The sequence below is a fragment of the Pongo abelii genome, chromosome 22 (genome assembly GCF_028885655.2).
Source record: "Pongo abelii isolate AG06213 chromosome 22, NHGRI_mPonAbe1-v2.0_pri, whole genome shotgun sequence".
Classification (NCBI taxonomy): Eukaryota; Metazoa; Chordata; class Mammalia; order Primates; family Hominidae; genus Pongo; species Pongo abelii.
In genome coordinates, this window is record NC_072007.2 from 41,608,900 (window position 1) to 41,634,545 (window position 25,646).

Below are 25,646 nucleotides of genomic sequence, written 5' to 3' on the forward strand. Positions count from 1 at the left end.
TTATCTAAGAATATCATACACAAAAAGGAAAGAAAATACTAGCTTGGAGTCCAGCTTCTCCCAAGTCTCCTTGCTCCTTCTTCTCCTCCCGGACCACAGTCTTCCCTCTCACTCTGTGTGTTGCATCTGCCTCATAATGATGGGGAGGACAATTCTAGCTCGTATTCACAAAGGTGTACCTGTGGAGAGCATTCCTCTAAGTCATGACACACGTAAATTCATGTCCGACTCACGATACCTCTATGGGGGGGTGTCATCATCTGCCATCTTATAGGGGAAGGAACTGAAGCCCAGAGAATGACAGCAACTTGCCCCCCGGGCACCCTGCTCGCCTGTGACAGACCTGGCTTCAAACCCACACTGAATCCTGAACCCAGCTTCTCGGCCTCAACAACCTGGCCCCTCCTGTGGGTGTTTCTACTTTTGCCACTGCCTGTCTCTGTGTCACGATGCACTGACTTTTCTGTCACCACCTTCACACTGTGAAGCAGGGGCTGTGGCCCTACCCAAAATAGCTAACCCACAGTCTGTCCACTGAATTGAGTTATGGCTGAATGTTAGGTCCCAAACGCAATGACATTTTAAACCTATCTACGCATGCAATTGTATTTCTATTTCCACAAGGGGGTCAAGCAACCACTGGTCACTTTAGCAAGGCAGAGCTCACTTCACAGTTTTCCCACAGAACTCCCGCAGGTGGGACAAAGCGCCCCTCAGGGAACTCGGTTCCTTGGCGGAGTCCATGGTAGAACACTGTAGGTGCACTTCAGGGCTCCACAGCCAAAGCAAAGAAAGATGAGAGACCGGGCGCAGTGGCTCACGCCTGTAATCCCAGCACTTTGGGAGGCCGAGACAGGTGGATCATGAGGTCAAGAGATCGAGACCATCCTGGCCAACATGGTGAAACCCTGTCTCTACTAAAAATACAAAAATTAGCAGGTCATGGTGGTGCCCGCCTGTAGTCCCAGCTACTCGGGAGGCTGAGGCAGGAGAATGGCTTGAACCTGGGAGGTGGAGCTTGCAGTGAGCCAAGATCACGCCACTGTACTCCAGCCTGGGCAACAGAGCGAGACTTTGATTCACAAAAAAAAAAAAAGAGAGTGCATGGAGTCATAAAAAAGTGGTGCTAAGCCAGTCTGAAAAGACTACACATTGTAGGATTCCAAGTATATGACATTCTAGAAAAAACAAAACTATTTAGAGACATCAGTGGTAGGCCAGGCGAGTGGCTCATGCCTGTAATCCCAGCACTTTGGGAGGCCAACATGGGCGAATCACTTCAGCCCTGGAGTTCAAGACCAACCTGGGCAACAAGGTAAAACATCGTCTCTATAAAAAATTTAAAAATTAGGCCGGGCGTGATGGCTCACGCCTGTAACCTCAGCACTTTGGGAGGCCAAGGCGGGTGGATCACCAGAGGTCAGGAGTTTGAGACCAGCCTGGCCAACATGACAAAACCCCGTCTCTACTAAAAATAAAAAAATTAGCTGGGCGTGGTGGTGCAGGCCTGTAATCCCAGCTACTTGGGAGGCTAAGGCAGGAGAATCGCTAGAGCCTGGGAGGCAGAGGTTGCAGTGAACCGGGATTGCACCATTGAACTTCAGTCTGGGTGACAGAGTGAGACTCTGTCTCAAAAAAGGAAAAAACAAAAATTTGAAAATTAGCTGGGTGTGGTGGTGTGTGCTTGTAGTCCCAGCTACTCAGGTGGCTGAGATGGGAGGATCACTGGAACCCAGGAGTTCAAGGCTATAGTGAGCTATGATCACACCACTTCATTCCAGCCTGGGCAATAGAGCAAGACCCTGTCTCAAAAAAAAAAAAAAAAAAAAAATCAGTGACTTCCTGGAATTAGCAAGAAAAGGGAAGAATTGGTGGAGCCCAGAGGATTTTAGGGCAGTGAAACTATTCTGAATGATACTGTAATGGTGGGTACAGTAATGGCTGCTTGACCCCCTTAAAAACAGAACCACGACTGCGTGCGTGGATAAGTTTAATTCACTGCGTTTGGGACCTAACGTTCAACAATAACTCAATTCAGTGGACAGACTGTGGGTGGATACTGTAAAGGAGAATCACTTGAACCTGGGAGGCAGAGGTTACAGTGAGCTTAGATGGCACCACTGCACTTCAGCCTGGGCGACGGAGAGAAACTCTGTCTCAAAAAAAAAAAAAAAAATTCATTTGGTGCCTGCTTATGGGCAGAGGGATGCTGTCCATGATGGTGATAACAACAGTAATAGTAATTGACACTTGTAGAGGACCTACTATAAGTCAGACGCTGAAGAAGTTTCTTAATTTTCTAACAATTCTATCAGGAAAGTACTTATCCCCATTTATAAATGAAGAATCCAAAGCACAGAGAGCTTAGGCAACTTATCCAAGGCCATACAGCCTATAAGCGATGGAGCTCGTGATTTTTATTCCCACGGTGCTGCTCTCAGCCATCTTTTCTGCCTGTACCTTTCAGACAGCTGCCTCTAGCCTACCTCTGAATTCTAGGATTCCATCCACAGGGCCCCTAACATTGCCAAAAGCAAAGAGATTAACTGCCCAACTAGAATATGTGATATTCAGGCTGGAGACAAAGATTTTGGCTTGATTTGGTTTCCAAACAACAAAGTCATTTCTTTAAATATTTCAAAAATATTTAAGAAATATTTTGGTAATGTTTCCCTGTACTGCTCCCAAAGTACAGGGAAATGGTGAATACCTACCCCACACCAGCATCCCTCAGTAGGGCCACGAGGGTAAACAATGAGTACACCAACACTGTAATAATCAAAGGAAAGAACATAAGTATTTTTTTACAGGCTAGGTGCGGTGGCTCACACCTGTAATCCCAGCACTTTGGGAGGCCGAGGCAGGCAGTTCACTTGAGCCCAGGAGTTCGAGACCAGCCTGGACAACATGGCAAGACTCCATCTCTACAAAAAAAATACAAAAATTAGCCAGGAATGGTGGTGTGCACCTGTAGTCCCACCTACTCGAGAGGCAGAGGTAGGAAGACCACTTGAGACTAAGAGATTGAGGTGCGGTAAGCTGTGATCAATCACGCCACTGCACTCTAGCCTGGGTGACAGAGGGAGGCCCTGTCTCAAAAAAAAAAATTGGTTTTTAGTTTCATACTACTAGAGAAGAATCATGGAAAGATACATTCTCATAGAGTATGTTTTTAGAATTTATTCAGAAGGGGCCAGGTGCGGTGGCTCATGCCTATAATCCCAGCACTTTGGGAGGCCAAGGCAGGTGGATCACTTGAGGTCAGGAGTTCAAGACCAGCCTGGACAACATGGCAAAACTCTGTCTTTACTAAAAATAAAAAAATTAGCCAGGTGTAGTGGCGCTCACCTGTAATCCCAGCTATTCGGGAGGCTGAGGCAAGAAAAACATTTGAACCCGGGATGCAGAGGTTGCAGTGAGCCAAGATGGTACCACTGCACTCCAGCCTGGGTGACAGAGCAAGACTGTGTCTCAAAAAAATAAAATAAAATAAAAAATAAATAAATAAATAAATAAAAGAATGTATTCAGAAGAATGTTCATCTAAAATAACATAAATATTCATCATGTATCTGGGGAAATATAGATATGTTTCTACCTTTTAAGTCATAAAGCTGGAAAGAAACCAGCCATCAGTGAGTTAAGAGGTGTCACACAGAGGGGGCACTGAAGAACCCATACTTTTCAATATTTTTCCCCTTTACTGTTTACTTTCATATGTAACTGAATAAAAGCAGTAGATATACTACACACTGGCATTTAGAAATTGTTTAAAATGGAGCTAAAGACTTTCCATTTAAAATTGAAGAAGCGCATCCCTTTGCAAACCAACCGTGTATCTCATGCCTTCCAGACCCTCCAGACCCTGCTGAGGCCTCTGCTTTTCCACTGTCAAGCAGAGTACCCCTGGAGAACAACTGTTGTGCATCTAAACACCCTGACCCCAGCGAGACCCGAACTCCCCTCCCGCAGGTGAGCAGCTGAATTCCTCACCTATTAATGACATAACCATACCATTTCCTGATTTTGTTTTGTTCCATTTTTCTTATAGAACAACCCATTCTCGAGGAATGGACTTCAGCAGCTGCCACTCTGTCCTCTGATCAAAGTCATGGTCCTCTCCTATCCTTCTGTTGTCCCAGCTCACCTGAGAGACTTTCTGGGAAGAGACTCTTAGAGGGAAGGGGATGTACCATGCCATTCATGGAGAATTCCCAATGACCAGCTTGGAAGGCAGCTGAAATTTTCAAAGGAACTTCCTGCCTATCTGTATACCAAACTAAAAAGATGGAAAGAAAACCAAACAGCTTTACCAGTTAACGATACCATCCTTCAGTGCACACCATCAGACTCCAAATAATCCATATTAAGTGGTAAAAGCCCATGAACTGGAAAGAAAGAAGGCTTCTGCAATGACAACAACAAAAAGATAGGGCAAGTCCCTAGTATCTCAGGGTATTCCCCACGCCCTGCAGATGCGCGTGATCATACATTTCCCACCAGGTAATACTCGGGAAGTATTTAAGATGCTAGATGAAAGGCATTTGTTACCCAGGGGCAATCCCTCTAAGTTTCTTGCAGTGGTGATTAAAGCGATTGCCCTCCATCCCTTCCCTACCTTCCAGTGATGTGAGGTTTAATTAATATGCACTTGGGGTTTTAAGATCCCTAGATGAAAAGAGGACCAGATGTGAAAGTTATTATTATTTTGTTCAAAGTAGACGGGTATACTAACATCTGTGGGCAAGTTTACCACACGCCACTTAAAACAGGCTAACAGGGTCATATGCCAAAACGTTCAGGTTTGCATTTTTGAAAAGCTCAGAGATCTGACAGATGTGTTCTGGCCGTGATTTAACATGCGGCTCCAGTGAGAAGGAAGCAGATATGACAAATGGTTCACTTATTTCAGAGCTAAAACCCCAGAGGAGCAGCCTGAACCAAAAAGGGAAGTGATCAATGGAAAAGAGGGTCGAATCTGCTCACGGGCAAGGCAAGAGGGCAACACAGAGCACATGCAGGGAGGAGGAGCTTTCTGTTTCGAAGGTAAATGAAACATTGGGCTGCAGAGAACCCGAAATTATCTTCAAGCATTTTTTAGCCACGCTTGAACTCATTCTAGAATTCATCAGCTAAGTACCCTCATAGGATAAAAAGTCCCTTTCCTCATCTTCTGTAAAGAAAGAGATCTGTGGGCTGGGTGCGGTGGCTCATGCTTGTAATCTCAGCACATTGGGAGGCCGAGGTGGGCAGATCATTTGAGGTCAGGAGTTCGAGACCAACCTGGCCAACATGGCAAAACCCGTCTCTACTAAAATAGAAAAAATTAGCCTGGTGTGGTGATGCACACCTGTGATCCCAGCTACTTAGGAGGCTGAGGCACGAGAATCGCTTGAACCCAGGAGAGGCAGAGCTTGCAGTGAGCTGAGATTGCATCACTGCACTCCAGCCTGGGCAACAGAGTGAAACGCCGCCATCTCAAAAAAAAAAGGAAAGAGAAGAGAAGAGAAGAAAAGAGACTTGTGCCTAGAGAAGTTGCAAAAATAAAGACCACCCCACCACCACCCTGCACCAGTGGGATCCAGACTGTGTGAGCAATAACAAAGTCTAATGGATGCCCAAACACAGGCTTACTGAGAACCTATGGTTCACATGAAATGGTGCGTAGTCTCCTCCCAACGCAGCCGTCAGGGAGAACCTATGGACCTAAACCAGACCATGTCTCCCTAGTCCTACCCACAACCCTCAAAGGCTTCCCATCTCACCAGCAGTCCTGCAGACCCTGCCCTGACAACCCTCCTCTGTCTGCATCTCCTTGGCTCTCTCACTTTGCTCTTTCCACCCAAACTTCCAACATGCCCATCCCAGCCCTCTGCCCTCTGCCTCGATGCTCCCTCTGTCAGCACAGGGCTCGCTTCCTCAACCCTTTGCCATCTTGGCTCCAATGTCACCCATGCAGTGGGGTCTTCCTAACTCCCCTATGTTCAAAAGCTCAAACACCCAACACTTCCTTGCTTCAAGGTTCTCCACTGTAACAATCACCTTCCCACATGGTACATGTTGTAACTACAGTCGCCATTCCCTATCCACGGGTTCAGTATCCATGGCTTCCATATCCATGGACTCAACCAACCGTAGATCAAAAATATTCAAAATAAATCAAGAAATGATTGTGCCTGTACTTAACATGTACATATTTTATTTTATTTTTTGAGACAAGGTGTCACTCTGTCGCCCAGGCTGGAAAGCAGCAGCACAATCACGGCTTACTGCAGCCTCAGCTTCCTAGGCTCACATGATCCTCCCACCTCAGCCTCCTGAGTAGCTGGGAACACAGGCACAAGGGACCATGCCTGGCTAATTTTTGTTTTTAATTTTACTCTAAGTTTTGGGATACATGTGCAGAACGTGCAGGTTGGTTACACAGGTATACACGTGCCATGGTGGTTTGCTGCACCGATCAAACTGTCATCTAGGTTTTAAGCCCTGCATGCATTAGGTATTTGTCCTAATGCTCTCCCTCCCCTTGAGCCCCACCCCGCCGACAGGCCCAGGTGTGTGATGTTCCCCTCCCTGTGTCCATGTGTTCTCATTGATCAGCTCCCACTTATGAGTGAGAACCTGTGGTGAATTTTTCTATTTTTTGTAGAGATGGGGCCTTGCTATGTTGCTCAGACTGGTCTCGAACTCCCAGGCTCATGTGATATTCCTGCCTTGGCCTCCCAAAGTGCTGGAATTACAGGTGTGAGCTACCATGCCCAGCCCAGACTTTTTTTCTTGTCATCATTCCCTAAACAATACAGTATAACAACAATTACCTAGCATTTATTTTGTTTTAGGTATCCGGAGATGATTTTAAATGTGTGGAAGGATGTGCCTAAATTATATGCAAATGCTATGCCATTTTCCATAAAAGATTAAGCATCTATGGATTTTGGTGTCCTCAGGGCAGGGAGGGGACGTCCTGGAACCAATCCCCCACAGATACGCAGGGACAACATCTCTTGATATTGTCTGTATCCAGAATGTCAGCTCCCTGAGGGTAAGGATGCTTCCCAGCCTTCTGCCCTATTGTCTCCTTACTACCTGCAACTGAGCATGTGAACGCAGTGAACACACAGACGCTGACTCCAAAAGTCAGACAACCCACAAGGAGAAACACTCGAGGTTGGCTTCCAGAAAAAGCCTCATAATTGCTCACTTTCGTGCTAAGGTGCCTGTGCACACAGTCCTGGCGACTCCTTGTGGGAAGGGTGATAAGAATGAGGCAGGATTTGACCATTTCTGGTCCCCAGGTCACAGTACTTTCAAATACGACGAAATCCCTGCTCTCCGTAACCATCCTTGATGCAGGAAAGCATGGCTAACACGGCATCTACCATATGAATCAGCTCACCAGAAAATGCATCCTTTGTGTCCACAGCGCAGCACATGGCCAGAAGGAAGAAAACGGGAACGTGAAGTCAGTGCTTTCACAGCTATGAAGCCGCCAGGGAAAATCCCATTCTTAGAGTATCAGAGCCTCCTGCTTGATGAGGGATTCCCCCCTGCTGCCCAGTGACTGCTGCCCAAGCCGACGGGCTGCAAAGAACTTCAAGAAGTACTATAGGTCAAAAGACACTTTACTAGATGTCATGAGGAGAATGCAGTGCTGTGTCTCCTCAACTTTGGTTTGAATGTTGTTGCTGTTTCATAAAACCATTTTATAGAGCAGTTTAAGGTTCACGGCAAAATTACGCAGAAAGCACAGAGATTTCCCGTATACCTCCTGCCCCACATGCACAGCCTCCCCCACTACCAACATCTTTCAACAGAATGGTCCGTTTGTTGCAATCAATAAACATATATTGACACATCATTATTACCCGAAGTCCATAGTTTACATTAGGGTTCAGTCTTGGAGCTGTAGCTTCCATGGCTTTGGATGAATGTATAATGACATGTATCTACCATCATAGTCTCATACAGAGTAGTTTCACCACCCTGGGAGCACCAGTCCTGTGTGCCCCGCCTGTTCATCCATCTCTCCTCCCTAGCCCCTGGCAACCACCTTGATGGTTCTTCCATGTTCTTTCATGACTAGCTCATTTCTTTTCAGTGCTGAATAATATTCCATTATCTGGATGTACCACAGTTTATACATTCACTTACTGAAGGGCATCTTGGTCGTTTCCAAGTTTCCAATAAACCTGCCATAAACATCCGTGTGCAGGGTTGTTTTTGTTTTTTTGCATGGTTCTTTGTATTTTTTGTTTGTTTTTCTTTTTGGGGGACAGAGTTTCCCTCTGTTGCCCAGGCTGGAGTACAGTGGTGCAATCTCAGCTCACTGCAACCTCCCCATCCCAGGCTCAAGTGATTCTCGTGCCTCAGCCTCCCAAGTAGCTGGGATTACAGGCGTGCGCCACCATACCTGGCTAATTTTTGTATTTTTGTAGAGACGGGGTTTCACCATGTTGGCCAGGCTGGTCTCCAACTCCTGACCTCAAGTGATCTACCTGCCTCAGCCTCCCAAGATCCTCTGTGTGTTTTTAATAGCAGTTTGGTGTGGGGAGACACACCGAAAGAGAAATGAAAAGAATGACCTTAGTGAGTTAGAGACAAAATAGACTTCATACTCTCCAAGAAAGTCCCTCTTTCTAAGAACACTTTTGAGAAGTTAAATTTGGCAAAGAAGTCTAGTGTTAGTTTTATATATACATGCATCCATTTCTAATACTGTGATTTTTTTTCAAGCACTTCAGATGGATTTATAAACTCGGAAAGGTAAAATGTGATTTTAACATTTTCTTTTGTCCCTATTAAATAAACATGTCTGTTGAACTTCGCTGTAGATTCCATTACACTTAGGCTGTGTTTTCCCAACTGGCACTACCAGCCCATGTGTTCTCTAAGGGATCCACTGTTCTGACATACAGAGCCAGTGCTAAAAAAAAAAAAAAAAAAAAATGCTGGGTTGAATGCATTTCAAAGATGCAACCAAGCAGTCAACGAAGATGATGACAAACTTTAAAACAAAGATGCCTACAAATTTCTGGACACAGGAGTAGAAATGAATTATGAAAGTAAGCATCCATCCCACCAATTATGTCTCAAAATCCATATATAATTATTAAACCAAAGTTGCAAAACTGTAGGCATCTCAAGGCAGATAGGTTCATCCCTTGGAAAAGGGGAGCTCATCACATCAAACACAGCCTGCAGGCCCATAGGCCCAACCAGCCACAATGACCCCCAAGGGAAAAATGAGGAAGGAGGATGTCCCAGAACCCAAGCGTGTCTTAAATGTTATTCCAAAAGAAACTACTTCTCAACTATCTCTAAAATCCAAATGCATTCCTGGTAGGACAGAGCCTACCCTACCACAGTCCTGAGGACTGGGAATCTCCGGCTACACCACACCAGCTTGAAACATCCAAGCAAAAGGCATTTGACCAGGCCTTCCACTGGACAGCACTATTTTCCCACTGAGGGCTGACATTCTGCAGATAAATTTCCCAAATCCTGTATTTACCACTCTAAGTATTCCTGGGCACTCACACCCCACTGCCATTTGTGAGTCAAAAAGAGGGCTGGCGAGGAAGCCTGGCGGATACACAGAGGGGGTCACAAAATGAGGGTCCCACGTGCAGGATTTCAGTCTGATTTCAAACGATGGAAATAAGAGGCAGGCAACTCGCATTTCAATACCAACTTCATGTACTCTTGAGAAAAGGGAAATATTGAACATCCAGATCTGCTTTTTGCTTTCTTTTAACTACAAGGTCCCAGTGAAAACATAATCCGTGTCTAACATATCCAATTACTGAGAAAAAGCACGTACATACTCCTGTGTTCTCTTCACCTGGCTAGTAACAAAATGGTATATTTTCCCATTTTGTTTAATTTTTCTGCTCTCAAAATTACTTCCAGATCCTATTTTTTCTTTAGTTTTGATTTTCATCCTACATGAAACCCCCTACTCCTGGAGTAAAAAGGAAAGAAAGAAAAGGAAACAACCAGAAGTTAACACGGTATTTTAAAATACAATACCAAAAACATAAAATCCAGCCACAGCATCTGAGACTGAAAGAAACAAATAAATAATGTGTAAATAAATAATGCAGCGCTATCAAGCTAACAGTTGAGTCTTGGTACATAATATCCATATTACAGGCTTTGCCAACTATACAGAGAGAAACTTCTATACATCTCAAGGAACCTAAGAATGCAACTCACAGCCCTGAGCAACCGGCTCAACTAAGGTTGAAGAATCAGGAAGAGCCTAGGATAAGAACTTCGGTCTCCTGACCTCTTTCTAGCCCAGTGCTCACCCTCTCATATTTCATATTAATGAAATACTAACTAGCAAATAATGATAATCATTTTGTTTAAACATACATGACTGAGCTTACCAGAAATACCCTCACTCACCTCACTCAAAAAAAACTTTTTTTTTTTCATCAAAAGAGAAAAATCACTGTGCCCTGAGCAGGAACCATTTCTAGCAGTATCAACACTGCCACTGGAACCACCCAGAGAAAATGCTCAAACCACCATCAGGGAACTCGCGATAAAACGCCCACACTCACATTCACACTATGTATGTGATCATTAAAATCACCCTCCAATGACCTACAAAAAAAAGTCTGTTGGTTAGAGCTCTTCATGACTAAATGGCTCATCAGACATCTGCGCAAACTAGATTCCTCTAAATATTGAGAAAGGTGAAGCAGAAATACTACGAGTCCACATTGGTTTTCTGTCCCAACTCTTAAAAAGAACAAAATAAACCAGGCACGGCAATGTGTGACTGCAGTCCCAGCCACTCAGGAGGCTGAGGCAGGAGGATTGCTTGAGGCCAGGATTTCAAGGCCAGCCTGGGCAACATGGTAAGACCCCATCTCTCAAAAGCAATTTTTATTTTAAATAAATAAATGAATTAAAGATTGTAGATGCACTGTTCACTGCTTGAGCTACCAACACAGGGAAATCAGGACCACAGAGGCTGGGGGTTCTCGGCTGCCCAGAGGGCTGAGGATCTGGGTAGGTGTGGTTTGTCCGCCAGGGGGCTGCTGAGCCTAGTTGAGGCACTTCTCTCCACCTCCGTTTTTTTCAGCAGTAAAACTGGAATGATAATAGCTCATTGGATTACTTTGAAGATTAAATGTCCTGACTCTTCAAATTTATCAAACTTCTAGTTTATACCTCTCATTTGAACCCTTACATGAACTCTCTTTTTGTTTTTTCTTTTGAGACAGGGTCTGGCTCTGTCTCCCAGGCTGGAGTGCAGTGGCGCAAACATGGCTCAATGCAGCCTCAACCTTATGGGCTCAAGCAATCCTCCTGCCTCAGCTTCCTGCATAGCTGGGACCACAGGCATGCACCACCACACCCTGGCTAAGTTTTTTATTTTCTTGTAGAGACGAGGCCTCACTTTATTGCCCAGGCTGGTCTCGAATCTCTAGGCTCAAAGTGATCTTCCCACTTCAGCCTCCCAAAGTGCTGGGACTATGTGCATGGGCCATCACGCCTGGCCTGAACACTTATGAATTCTTGATGGTATATCTTTTCTTCCCTTCTACACTGTAAGCTACGCTGTACCCCAAAGATGATATTATACACTGTATCCCAAAGATGACATTCATAGCTACCCAACAAATGATTTGTTGAAAGAATGAATAAATGAGCTAACCATACCACCCTCCCCCCAAAAAAATTAATATGAAGCATAGTAACTAGATGTCGCTCTCCTAACCTGAATACATTACCTTACCTTGGCTTGTTGAGACTTCTGCAAATACATTAGAAAGATAAACAGCAACAGTTACTACGTAGAGGTGAGAATCGGAAACGCTTCCTATCAACGCTTATGGCTATAGGCTTTTCCACTTCGATTCAACCCCAAGCTTGGTTTGCATGCAGGCAATTGCAACAGCCCCTAGTGTTCCATTCTAAAGCTGAAACCACGAAAAACCCATTTTATGTTCACTTAATGTCAACTCTTGTGCTTTCTTTGAAGAGAGATTCTGCTGCCTCCGGCCCTCCCCACCTGGGTGCTGTTTCTTTATTATCCTCACCCCCCCCCCTTTTTTTTTTTTTTGACTTGGGATCTCACTCTGTTGCCCAGGCTGGAGTGCAATGGTGTGGTTCTGACTCACTGCAGCCTCAAACTCCTTGGCTCAAAGGATTCTCCTCCTGCTCAGCCTCCAGAATCGATGGGATTTTATGCAGGAAACACTGCACTCAGCTGTTCTTCATCAATGCTTCAGTCCTCATTACACATATTGATGCTGTTTGATCAGCAAAAAAATCCCACTGATAAGGGCACCTAACTGCTCTACCTTGACTCTCCAGGGATTTCAGATACCTTCACCTGAGCCTCCAGTAAAGCTAACCCAGGCCTCTGGAAAGAATTTTTTTCTAGCTCTGAAAGTAGTTATCTGCAGCCCATCCCTCCCTTCATAGTCCCCACACGGTTCATTCCCATCCCCATAAGCAAACCGAACTCTGCTGAGCATCAATTAGGAGCAGAGAGAAAAGGCTGTGTGCTTTGAGCAGACTGGCTCCTTCCCAAGCTAAACACACTTATGTGCATCTGACTCCATTACCGCCCCAGCCTGCACACGTACCGGGGCGCCCAGCCTTTCCGGAGGTGAGCTTGTGTTTACCCACTGCCACGGGAGTATTTCCCAGTCAGCCTCTCCTCCCCCCAGTGGAGACTGGCTGCAACCACCCGACCCCCCACCCAGGCAACCAAATGTGACATCCAAGGAGTTCCTGGAGTGGCCATCTGTCCCTGCCATGCCAATGTTTACGCGACATGGGCAGGAGAAGGACAGGCCAGGGAAGCCTCCAGGGTATCTTGCATCAGACCCAAGGCATCGACATCCCAGGCCGTTTGTGCCACAAAACAAGACAGTGAAAAAAGAGTCCTCCGTCTAACCGGAGAGGTTCCTGGTTCCTAAAGAGAAGCACCCATCTCTTTAACTTTCCTGAGGGTGTTCAAAGAACCAGCCTGATACGTTTCACCTGTAGATGAGCATCTAAAAATAAAATGAGATCCCTAATTTTGCAGCTTTTAAAAAATTACCTGACCACCCCCCCACCCTCCACAAAATTAAACCTAAACATAGTATTTCAGACAATAATGACTTCAACAAGTTCATGAACAGTGAAATGCTAGGAGGAACTGGCTAACGTAGAAAAGATTTAGATCAGAAATAAACTCAAGCCAGGTGCGGTGGCTCATGCTTGTAATCCCAGCACTTTGGGAGGCCGAGGCGGGTGGATCACCTGAGGTCAGGAGTTCAAGACCATCCTGGCCAACATGGTGAAACCCTGTCTGTATTAAAAATACAAAAATAAGCTGGGCATGGTGGTGCACACCTGTAATCCCAGCTTCTTGGGAGGCTGAAGCGGGAGAATTGCTTGAACCTGGGAGGCGGAGGTTGCAGTGAGCCGAGATCACACCACTGCACTCCAGCCTGGATGACAGAGCAAGACTCTGTCTCAAAAAAAAAAAAAAAAAAAAAAAAAGAAATAAACTCAAGAGTCTCCAAATTCTAGAGTTAATATGACCATTAGACATCCTCATCTAAATGTCTCTGTTTATATTCACAACCGGAGGTCAAGATGTGTGGGAACAGTCACGAGTTTAGAAATCAGATAAAACACAGTTCAATTCCAGGGTCACTGCCACAATAGTGATTTTAGTCAAGCTACCTAGGTTCCACCAAGTAGACTTGGAGATGAGAATACGCACAGGCCCAGAGGGGCTATGAGGTGCAATCATGTATTCTGTTAGAGATCACAAAGCAGAAGAATGCCAGGCACACAGTAGGTGCTCAATGTTTGCATCTTCCTTTCCAGCCTTAGCCCTCCTTCCATAGCCTTACAATGGGGGGGCGCACCCAGGAGGCAGAAGATGTCCAAGACAGCACAAGTGAAGAGAGACGCCATTGGGGAGCATTCGGCCGGCCATCAGCTAAGACTCAGCGCACTGACTCTGCTGGGACATATTTCTGTTATCTTTCGAATGGGGACAAAAGATGTTTGACATGTTTCACCCACCATTTGCATGAAATCTGTTGAACTACATCCCAAGTATTGGGGGAGAATCCACATTATTCATCCCATAAAAGTGCTTAAACTCCCTCCAGGGAGAAGATGGGCTAGCCACTGTGCCTGAAGCCAAGAGATGACACATCCATTCTATGACTCAACTTGAGCAGCTGCAGTGTGAAAATACACACACAGGCTCACACAGAAATGGGCTAACAATTTTTAGAATTGCCCCTTGCTTTTTTTTTTTTTTTTTTTTAAGTTTTGCTCTTTAACCTCATTATTTTCCTTTGCTCACAGAACCTGGAAGCAACGTTGACATTTCTTTGGACAGCTCTGACCAGGTTTTAATCCCAAAAAGAATCCCTCAACACTGTGGCACAGGGCACAATCACAGCTCTCAGGGACTCATCATCCTACTTCGGGGAGAGCTCGGAAGAGTAACATCATTTGAGAAGGAACACTGGTTCCAAGGGGCAAAAATCGCAGTGGCTGGGGCAGTCCAGAAAGACAGCCGGGAGGAGGTGGACTTGAACTGACCCTGAAGGAGAGGTAAAATCTGAATCAGCAGAGAGCAGGCAGGAGGCCAATGGGGGTAACCAACAAGGACAGGTGCCCTGAGAGAGGACTCAGGAAAGCTGACTCTGGCGGGCTGTGTGGCCACTCGTTCAGCTAACATGTACTAGGCACGCCATGGCAGTCACCATAGCCATGCTGGGGCAAGTATAAACAGAATCCAAGCAGCCCACCCTGGAGGAACACACAATAGCACAGTGATGAAGAGACTGGACTCCGTAGGCCAGGCTGCCTGGTTCAAATCCCGGTACTTCACTTTCCAATGCTATTGCTTTGAACAGGTTACTTAGGCCAGAGGTTAGAAGTCATGTATACATTTTTGATTAGGAAGTGTTTTCAGAGAAAACCAGAAAGTAGGTAGGGGAGATCTTGAAGGGAAGGAAGCCCTGGGGGCACTCTAGACCCAGGGCAGATAAGACCTCAGCCTTGGCCTGGAATATGTGCACCCTTCTCAGGGTTAGCCCTTGCTAGGGATGCCCTGGGGGTATAGAGACTACCAGGTAGTTGGCCAAAGGGAATCCAGCCCCTAAAGGCACTCTCCACCAAAGACAGCAGGAGCGAAAGCACTCAGGGAGAGATAATTTACTAGACAGGTGAAGGGGACCCAAAGGGATAGGGGCTGAACGTGGACAGCCGGTGCTCCAAAGGGTTAATTGCTCTTGTTATTATTATTATTATTATTATTATTATTATTTTGAGACAGAGTCTTGCACTATTGCCCAGGCTGGAGTGCGGTAGTGCGATCTCAGTTCACTGCAACCTCCACCTCCTGGGTTCAAGCGATTCTCCGGCCTCAGCCTCCCGCATAGCTGAGATTACAGGTATGCGCCACCACACCCGGCTAATTTTTGTATTTTAGTAGAGACAGGGTTTCACCATGTTGGCCAGACTGGCTTGAACTCTTGACCTCAAGTAATCCGCCCACCTCGGCCTCCCTAAACGCTGGGATTACGGGCGTGAGCCACCACACCCAGCCTATTATTATTTATACGATTATTTTTACCCCTTGAAAAAGGCATGTAACCTAATTATGATAATACAATGTGTCTGTATTGTCACAGGGAAAGTGAGTGCTTTGGCTCCGCTCTCTGTTGGAGGGTGCCCTTAGGGGCTGGATTCCCTTTAACCAACTACCTGGGAGTCCCTGTACCCCAAGGGCATCCCTAGCAAGGGCTAACCCTGAGGAGGGTGCACATATTCCAGGTCAATGCAGAGGTCTTATCTGCTCCGTGTCCAGACGGCCCTTGAAAGAAAGGTTTCTCCAAGCCACTGTGTACGTGCGGAGAAAGGAGTGGCTACGCTGCTGTGCGTCTGGATGCAGGCAGAGCGGAGCAGCAGGTAAGACTGGAGGAACAAGTCACAGCAAGATCTGCAAAGCAGGACCCGGAATGCAGGGTGGGAAACTCTAAAAGTTACAGGAATCATGCATTCTTCAGGAAGCACCTGTGATTCTTGCTCTCTCTCAAGTCCACAGTCTCCTATTGTGTTCAATTTCTGGACTAACCAACATAGGAGCCAAACCTGGTAAAGGTTAAATAATGCATCCCGGTGTCACCTGCTAACAAGGTCGAGGTGCGTTTGTCCACGAGAGGAAGGCAAAGTTGAAAAGAACAAGAGCAACTTCGTATAGCTAGAAAGCCCCTTTTGGTCTACGTCATTCTCCTCCTAGGAAGTAAACGGGGACTGCATGGGCTAACGTGACCGTTCCCACTTAGAAGAAGGGAAACTGAAGTACGCACAGCCCTTTCTGCTGGAGTTCCCTAGAAGGGGTCTGTGCCACATAGAGGAAATAGGGAGGGTGTCTTTGCAGCATATTTCTTCTCTTGGAGTAACTGCGAACGTTGCACGGCGACCATTTGATCCATTCTGTGAAAGCCCCAAGCCTGTCATGCAATAAAGACATCCAGTTTCACCGCAGCAGGGAGGCCGCATGAAATATTCCACTTGAACAAAACCACTTAGCAGTTTACATCAATGCTTACCCTGTCTCGTTAAAAGTGATGTGAACCCACAACCAAGAGCCCCCAAACCAGCACGCTGATACCAAGTTTCCCCAGCTGCATCCAAATCAATTCCTTCTTCCCCTTTCCTAGTATCATGGGGGCAGACAAAAGAGAAGTCAGAAAGACAGAGGATTACCCGCAGCCAACTCCAAAACAAAATAACCATGGGAACCACCCAGGAGGAATGGGAAAGGTTCCCAGGAAACCCATTTCAAAGCCTCAGATTGCAAGTGGGGAGACTCAGCAACCCTTTAACCACCAAAACAATCGTCACAAACAATGAACTTTCTATTGTCCCAAAAAAGGTGGATTTGGGCAGGATCAAGATAATAAAGACTTTAAAAGCTTCAATCCTCATTCCCCAGCCTTTTGCAAACGCCACACTTACCCCATTGGAAACAGAAGAAGCTTTGTCAAGATCTCCAAATGTGCCATCTGCAGGGACTGCTCACATACTAGGTGAGAGACTAGGATTCAGAGCATCATGCCCCATGGTACCAACCAGCCTCCTCTTCCTTCTCCTGGGCTTCAGGTCTAGAAAGGTGGGTCTCAGTCCACAGTGATTCTACCTATAAGAGCAACATAAGAAAATAATGGGTTTTGTGCTTCTTTTTTCTATACCTCTAGAGATTGCAAGATTATCCTTAGAAACATTAACGTGATAACACAGGAAAAGTACCTTACATGCTGTAGACACTCAATACGTTAGAGTATGGATATTTTGATAAGCAGTTCATATTTTAATAAAGAAGCATTTACCAGGCTTAGTTATCTATAGCTTTGTAGAAAGCACCTTGACTGTAGAGATTCTTGCCCACCAAAATCTCATAGTTAATGGAAACACTGAAGCACGTGGCTGCAAGGTACTAGAGGAAGCTCTACGATTCAGTACAAGAGCTCACAAATCAATCCACCCTGAACCATTCAAGAAACAAAACTTTCCAAAAGTGATGATCTCTTCCCTAAAACTGTTACCAATGAAAGCCATGCTAACACTTGTTTTCAAGCAACGGCATCAAAATAAACTGGAGAAGCGGGTATTGCAAAATACTCATGAAAACTACGCCTCCTTGTTCTCTATTCTCATGAAAGCATTGGCTAGAACAACATAGCACCACCGGGTCATAGCGGGCAGGCCAGACCAGGTGCAGTTAGTCAATCTGTCTTCATTGAAAATAACTCCACACTTGAAGCTGATTCACTACCCAAAATGTAAACCAAGACTCACTCCTTGAGCAAAGCAGAATGACTTTAGCATAGCACCATAAAGCAAATGAAGCCTTTTCCCAGCTCACAATCCCTTTCCATCCCCAGTCCAGTCCCTTGCAACACTAGATGCATAAATAAATGCTAAGTAATTATGCCATTACATAGGACAAGATCCTAATACCCTAGGACCTTGTCAACTGAGAGACCCTAGGAAGAACTAATGGCTCAGGGTTGGGCAAACTCAATAATGCTACATTCCCTTGTTGGGGAATATTAACCAGTCAAGCAGTCAAGCTCCTCTTTCCTATGCTCTTATTGTCCCTTTTTGGTTACAGCATCAACCATAATATCAAACAATCAACACTTCCCCGAAAGTGCTTAGAAACTCCAAGGTCTGAAAAAGTACTCCAAGGTCTGTGGCACGAAACTGCTATGGCAGTCACCAGCATCATCTATCTTCAAGTTTAATTCTTTTCCTGTTTTAATTTAATTTTTAGAGATGGGGTCTCACTATGTTGCCCAGGACAGCCTCAAACTCCTGGGCTCAAGGAACCCTCCCATCTCAGCCTCCTGAGTAGCTCGGACTACAGGCATACACCGACATGACCAGCTTCCAAGTTAAATTCTTGAGTAACTAAATTTAACACACTTAGCCTTCGTAGAAGCAGCCCACTAACTTACATCTCAGTCGCTGCCAAGTTTCGGGCTTTGTACTCATTTCATTTTTACACTAAAGGCAGGCAAAAAAAAAAAAGGAAAGAAAAAAATAACAGAACAGAGCAGTGGGTAAGATCCTCAGGAGATGAGACAAACTGAGAGGAAAAAAAAAACAACCCTGGGAAAGTAAGATAAAAATTGGAGGGAAGAAATGGTAAGATAATCAACTAGGAAAACAAGATTAAAATACTGAAAATATGGATCTTGCCCATAATAAAGAGAGAACAAGTGGGGGAAGTGGTTTCTGTTTTATTCTATGGCAGTAACTTCACCTTCCTTCACCTTCCATTGAGAGAAGTGGTAAGGTTGGAGGTAGGACAAGAAAGGGTAGGAGGCAGAAAATACTAATCGTTACACTGAAAACACTAAGTGTCACTATTAAATGCCTACTTTGTGCCAAACGAAGGATAGAAACCTTACATGAATATTCATAATGAAATCTCATTATACGCTGAATTCACAGTGCAATTTCACAATCAGTTTCCAGATCACATTTGGGGAAATACAAGTTCAGAGAGGTTAGGCAATTTTCCTGAAGCCACACAGTCAAAAGTGGCAGAGCAAGAATTCAAAGCCAGGTCTTTCTGACTCCAGCATCCTTTCCGATATACTCAGAAAGAATCTGTTCTGAGAAAACTTTAAAATGCTCAGACTCATGCATTAAATATGAACCAAAATGAAGTGTCTTCTCCAGTCATTACAGCAAATTTGTTCTGCTACCGTACAAGGTAAATCTGTATTGTCAAGTGGGTTGAAAGTACCTACAATTCACTTTAAATTACCAGTAAGTCTTATGTAAATTCTAGTTACATTTTTCCAGAACAATATCACAGGGTGTGCCTCAATTAATACACAAAACCCACCTTGGAACAATTTGGTCCACTGTGTGTGGTGTTCACAAACAGAAAGTATATTTTAATAAAACTGAAAAAACATAATCTATGTCAAAGGTACAAAGACAAATACATGGTGTCCTCCTACTTGCAGCCAAGGAACTCAGTTGCTAATTTTCAAAGGCTGTTTAAGGCCTTTTTTGACAGAGTTCCACTGGGCAGAATTTTAAAAATGAATATAAACTCAAGAAAGGAGGTGGCCTTTGTTTGTGTTCCAATTAAGATACCATCAAAAATCAAAGTTGGTTCTTCCAAAAGACCAATAAAACTGATAATACATTAGCAAGACTGATGGGGAAAAGGTACAAATAACGCCATGAATGAAAAAGGAAACATATCTACAGATACTACAGTCTTTAAAAATATTACGAGGACAGCATGTTCAATATTATACCAAAAAATTTTAAATTGTACATAAAATGGGAAAATTTCTGTAAAAATTAGTTATTAAAACAAACAATTTTAATGATCTGGTATCTATGAAACAAATTTACAATTTAAAAACAGTCAGATAAGGTGGCACACGCCTATAGTCCTAGCTATACAGGAGGTTGGGGCAAGAGGATCACTTGAACCCAGGAGCTCCAGTCTAGCCTGGGCAACAGAGCAAGACTCCATCTCTAAAAAGAAGAAATAAGTGAATAAAATTTAAAAATATAACCAACCAGAGACAAACCAGCTTATTTACTGGGAGAGGTGGGGAGACAATATGAAAAGATAATGATATAGAAATTGCCACTTTCTCTCACATCTACACAGTCATATAGTAGCATTAACCCCAATTTCAAATGTCCTCATGATGGTATCTTCTAACAGTCACATGTGACAATATCTAAAAACCTTTGCTCTATGAACAATGCAGTTCCCCTTTCTGTAGCTAAGAATTATTGTTCCATAAAACTCCGTCTATTAGTCAGTTTCACCAGCAGTATCATGAGATCCAATTTGGTTGTCTTTCCTGTTGAGTGAGTTACTAAAGGTTCCTTGTGGGGTGGAGGGGTGTGAGGGAGTAGGTCACAGACCTCATGTCAGCCTCAGTTTCACACCTACCTGCTGCTGGGTCCCTTCTTGAGCCCAAAATGAGCTAGAACTCAGGGCTCTAGCCCTGGATCATGCAACCTGTTGTTCTTCCCTAAGCCACGTCTGATTTGGTTTAAAAGTAATTTCCTCTCCATCTGTATCTTTAACTTCAAGGAAGTGGGAGAGTCAGTGCAAGCTAAGTGAACTGCGGCCCCAGCACCCTCCCTCCTGACCCCCAAAGTTCAAGGGAAGGTATGCTGAGAGAGTCAGCCAATTCCGCTTTGATATAAGAAAAATGATAAAATCAGCTACTGACATTTTCCTGATTGTACCCCACCCCAGACCCGGGAAAGAACATTTGGCTTGCTATAAATACAACAGGAGCCACACATTTTTCACCTTCATTTCTTCCCCTAAAAGTAAGATGATTCTGTAAACATTCTCATGAAGGATTCGCTTACAAAAAACAAAAAAAACCAGCTCCAACTGCTGGTGTATTACTAAGTTGTTGATCAGGTACGAAATAAGTGCAACAGGTAACAGTTAATCCAATAGCCTCCCTCTGACCCCTACACACTGAGCAAAAGCTACACAGGCCAAATGGAAGCCCACTGACCAGCTCCAGAGTTGAAATAAAACCTAAAGCCTGTCTGTGAGAAGCCTCATTTGAGCTAAGTTTATCCTTTGCTGGGACATACTGCCACTTGCAATGATCCCAGCCCCCAGCGCCACCTTCCACCCAAACTTCCTCTCACAAAATTGACTTAGGCAACCGATCCAAAGATAAGCTAGCTTTCACAGAAAGACAGACATAAAAAAAAAAATGATCCAGATAAACAAATCACACCTCCACAGCCAGGAACCTAGAGCCGAACTAATTTAATCAGATGTAAAATTAATGAGAACCCCGAGACTTCCGATGTCCCACTCCAGAACTCCCATCCAGGTGCGGTCGGGAGCCACCGCTTCTGAATATTCCTTCGGAACTTTTTTCTCACTTGATTCCCAAGCCTGTCATGGGGTTCTTTTTCAATGGCACTGACCTGCAATTACCCAACGCGCAGCGGGACAGCCCCGGGCAGGACGCATCCTGGGTGGGTGACGTGATTCCGCAGTCTCCTCCCCGACCCCATATCCCATACAATGATCCTCGCTTACAGAAGTCAAGGGGGAAAGATGACGCTTTCAAAGCCCGAATCTCTTTACCCTGGAGCCAGAACCAACGTCGCCGGCGTCCCCTGCAGCTCAGCCGGCAACGCGCGCCAAGCCTCGGGGCGCAGCTTGGAGACGCGCTTGCTCGTTCTGGGAAGGGGCACCGGGGCGCACGGTTCCCCCGCTCCAGCTGCACAGCTCAGCTCGGGGCTCTCACCTATCCTTGTTCAGAGCCACATTCGGCTGCCTCCCCTGACCACCCGACACAAAGAGATTCGCCGGTGGAAAGAATCGATTTCAAAATTCAAGCTCACCCCTGCTCAACAAGGCGCGCACGTTTCTCCCCGTCTGGCTTCACATGTCTCAAACTTCCAGTAACAGAAATGAGGAAGAAGCAGCCTTCCCCGGCTGCTGGCGGAGGCAGTGGGTGTAACTTGTGAAGTTTCGTGCTATGATGAATCTGGTCACTTGGGTGTGTTGGAGAGGGTTGGTCGCTCCTCCCTTCCTCCTCCCACTATCACCTCCCTCCTCTCCGCCTCCCTCTCCAATTTAATTCTTCCCTCTGGCATTCGCCGGCTGTCACTCAGAATCCCAGCACCCTCCCCACCACATCCTTTGGGGGCAATGTATTTCGAAAAGGTCTTAACCATTTTACAGATGAACCTGGTCACCCTGCACAAAGCGTGAGTGCCTGTCAAATAATTTTCTACAGCACATGGCAAAAAAGCAGCGCCTCTTAAAAGATATAAAAGGCCAGCAATGTTACATAAGCGCCCCCGACCAGCCCTTCACGGGCAGAAACGTGGGTAGTTCATTCAGTGGAGACCTAACTCCCAAACATCTATTGAAAACGAGTGGAGGGCAGAAAAACAGAAACCAAACTTCAGTTGGCTGCCTTTTCTTTAATATGTACGAGAAAGTATTTCCAATATACAACATATATTTGAAAAGAATATAATGAACACCCATGGGCCCACCATGTAGCATAAAAAAATTAAAATTACTCACATAGTGGAAACTATGTGTGAACCCCTTCCTCGCTGAAATACATCCCTCTTTCCTTCCTCCTGGAAAGAAAACTGCTTCAAATTTGATTTCCCATGAGCAATTTTTGTATCAGTTTCTAAAAATGTTAAAGGGAACATGCTAACTTAAAGTTTACCAGAAAGCCATGCAATGAACATCCCTCTGCTGTGCTTGACCTTGGTTTCCAAACAGAAGTTTCTTTAAATAAAACTTTAAATGACCTCAGGTTAAATGAAGCCTCAGGTGGCTGGTTAAAGAGAATGAAAGAAATCACAAAAGAAGAAAACAGTAAATCTGAAGTGACAAGTGAGAGGCTATATCTGAAAGGGTTGAAGCATTCATGGATGAAATTGATATATTAATAGAGTATTATCATTTTATAAGGTTAAAAGCTGTGCCAAAAACTAAGGATACTCATCCATACTCCAAGGGACTTTCCTCAAAGACACAGGCTACAAAAATAAAAACCCAACATTCATTAAAGAAGTCATAATGACTCAAATGCCAGCCAGGGATGCAGCCTGGAAACAGTACTCCAAAAAGGGAACTTTCAGATACATTTAAACTTGACTCAAATATATATGTATATATCTCCATATATATATTTTATACATATTCATATATATCCACATGTATTCACACATATATATATTCATATGTATATGAACATGAAGAAAGAGATGCCTGGTTCGTCTTTATATTCTTGGTAAAGAATATAGGCTGGTATAAAGGCTGGTATAGCAGAAAATTTAATAACTACCTGATAAATGAATTAAGCAAATAAACAAAAGGGTGCCCACAAACACATCTAAAGGAACAGAATGGGTGCAGTGGCTCACGCCTATAATCCCAGCACTTCGGGAGGCCAAGGCAGGTGGATCACCTGAGGTCAGAAGTTTGAGACCAGCCTGGAAACACGGTGAAACCCCATCTCTACTAAAAATACAAAAATTAGCCAGGCATGGTGGTGTGCGCCTGTAATTCCAGCTACTTGGGAGGCTGAGGCATGAGAATTGCTTGAACCTGGGAGGCGGAGGTTGCAGTGAGCCAAGATCACACCACTGCACTTCCAGCCTGGGTGACCGAGTGAGACTCTGTCTTGAAAATAAATAAACAAACAAACAGAATGAAGAAAAACAAGAATGTTTGGATAGAGCAATGGTCCTTAGTTGGAGGTGAATTTGCCTCCGGGGAACATTTGGCAATATCTGGAGGCATTTTTGGTTGTCACGGCTGGGGGGTGCTACTGACTTCTAGTAGGCAGAGTCCAGAGATGCTGCTCTACATCCTATCATGCATATAACAGGCCCCCACAACAAAGAATTATCCAGCCACAAATGCCAATAGTGCTGCTGCTGAGAAACCCTGATTTAGAAGTTTCACTATCACCTGTCATTTAATTAATGTATTCCATCTGTTCCATATGGCATTATGAATTTGAAGAGACTCTCCAGGGACTTATAAAAACATGAAACAACACTTCTCCTTTTCCACTATGCAGCATTCAATCACTGAGAACCATACATATGGGGTCAGAAGAAAGCAGACACTGCGATCAGAGGCAGGAAAGCATCCCGTGGTTTTGGGTGCAGCCTTGGCATCCATGCACTCACCAAGCTACTGACTTATGCTGAATCTAGATGAAAACAATCATGAACGGGATGGGAGAAGGAGGATGTAAAGCCAGGCGGGACTGGCTTGAGAATCAGAGATCGCGTACTTCGGGGAAGCCGACATGGTGTGCAGCGAGAGATGTGACAGATACAGAGACAAAACAGCCTCATCGAGGCCCATCAGTCATTTCTCCATTGACAATTATGAGTCTACGCTGGAACTACTGCACACAGAACAGGAAGGCGCTTCATCTCATTACAGCATATAGAAAAGAATGTTACAAATCACTCGTGGGAAGAGGAAGGCAAGCACCATGAAGTCAGCGGTCAGAGCATCAGAGCAGTGGGCTAACACAGGGAGCACATCTTGCCTACAGGTTTTCTGGTCTCATGATTACCTAAGGTTTCTTTTAGCTCTGGGTTGGGGGGGGGGGGCATATACTTTTTTTCCCCTTCTTTCTGATATTATTATTTAATTTCTGCATGGACGGGGAGAAGAGCTTTTTGTTGTTACTTAGTGTTTCTCAGAAGGGGAGGTGGGGAACAGTAGGTTTGCTCATCTTGAATTTTCTTAAAGCTACATATATGGTGGGGATGCAATACATACATGTTGGATTAAACCAAATAGTCCCCACCTTCTTCCCTATCTCTCAGGCCCAAAAATAAAGGGTCCCCTTGTAGATGCTTCTAGAGAAGAATACCTTGAGATCAAGAATCTGAGCAACATGTGAACACGTTACATAAAAACCCTGCTGGCTCCATACAGTGGTAGGCAGGTTTTCACAGATCTGAACAGAACGGCTTACCTGATAGTGGTGAAAATACAGCAATATCAGAACTGGAGGGGACCCAAGCATTGGCCTTGGGCCTCAGAGGGAAGCAGGACTTAGCATCCAAGAATTTACTCCTATAGCAGAAGGGCTGTGTCCTCCTGCCCAGGAAGATTCCCCCACAACACTAGTAGACAAGTGGGCAGTAAGGAAGACGCCTATCCCTCTAAAGGTACCAGTTTCTTAACCTGCAGTTTTGAAAGCCACTAGTTTTGCTTTTTAAAAGTCATGCGAATTTTGGAAAAGAAAATGTGAACACAGGTCCAAGCCCCATCAGCAGCAATGAACTTATACACAAATGTACAGTATTTCTGCTCCAAAGAAATGCAACCAGTAGAGGGAGCACAGCTGACTTTTTTGTTAATTTCTCAAGATCGGGATGAACCTGGGGATGATGCTAAATGATACAAAAATAATACACATCACCGCAAAAGAAAAGATTTATGCACGAACATTCAGAGAAACTGTAAACCATGACACCCTTAGAAGGTATGTGAATTGTTAGTGGATATTTGCACAAGAGCTGGCTAAACAGACAGAAGAGGACTATATAAAAAATAAATTCATG

General features: G+C 44.7%; 1 protein-coding gene across 14 annotated transcripts in view; it reads right to left on the reverse strand.

Moving 5' to 3' along the window:
• Positions 1 to 25,646, reverse strand: part of TIAM1 (TIAM Rac1 associated GEF 1) — a 441,301-nt gene that overhangs the window by 205,018 nt on the left and 210,637 nt on the right. For 12 of the 14 annotated variants that reach the window (XM_054542445.2, XM_054542444.2, XM_024239448.3 and 9 more), the window contains one exon: positions 17,007 to 17,187. The gene's annotated coding sequence lies outside the window, so the exon portion shown is untranslated. Of the gene's footprint in view, positions 1 to 17,006; positions 17,188 to 21,923; positions 22,076 to 25,646 lie in introns of those variants that run through there. The other 2 variants (XM_063720868.1, XM_002830626.5) reach the window with 1 other exon arrangement.